The sequence below is a fragment of the Bison bison genome, unplaced genomic scaffold (genome assembly GCF_000754665.1).
Source record: "Bison bison bison isolate TAMUID 2011002044 unplaced genomic scaffold, Bison_UMD1.0 scf7180017864324, whole genome shotgun sequence".
NCBI classification, from domain to species: Eukaryota; Metazoa; Chordata; class Mammalia; order Artiodactyla; family Bovidae; genus Bison; species Bison bison.
In genome coordinates this window covers 535,799-536,449 of record NW_011494896.1, presented here as the reverse complement: position 1 = coordinate 536,449, position 651 = coordinate 535,799, and positions in this window count along the sequence as shown.

Here is a 651-nt window from a genome sequence, read left to right as displayed (position 1 = left end):
CCTGCTAATTCTTAGTGTAATTCAATTACACTATACCACAAGGATCTTCTACCAAGCTATATAAAATTCTAGAGAACCTTGATGCAGACTAGCAAGAAACTTGGTTATCCTTGATATCAACATCAGAAGTTAGATTTCCCAAGCATTCCTGGTTTTAGTAAGCCATTATGGAAGTTTCATTCTTTAAACCATTATGAGGCCTCCTCAATTTTTTTGTTCTCTACTACCTTGTAAGTTAATTGCATTCCATATGTTGATTACTATTTTTCATCTAGTCACACTCTCTTTTAAAACAGAAATAATAATAGCTAATATTTGCATAGTAATTATCATATTCTGAATACTCTTCCAAACATCTTGCATATATTAAATTATTTAATACTCACAATAAGCTTATGAGGTAGGTCTTATTATTACTCTGATTTTGTAAAGAAAGAAACAGAAGTGCTGATTATTTAAATGACTTGATTAAGGTAATACTGCGAAGAACTGGTGAGACTGGGATTCAAGCTTATTCCTTTCCAGTATTTGTTGTTGTTTAGTCGCTCACTCCTATCTGACTCTTTGCAACCTCATGGACTGCAGCACACCAGGCTTCCTTGTCCTTCATTTCCTGGAGCTTGCTCAAACTCATTTCCATTGAGTCGGTGA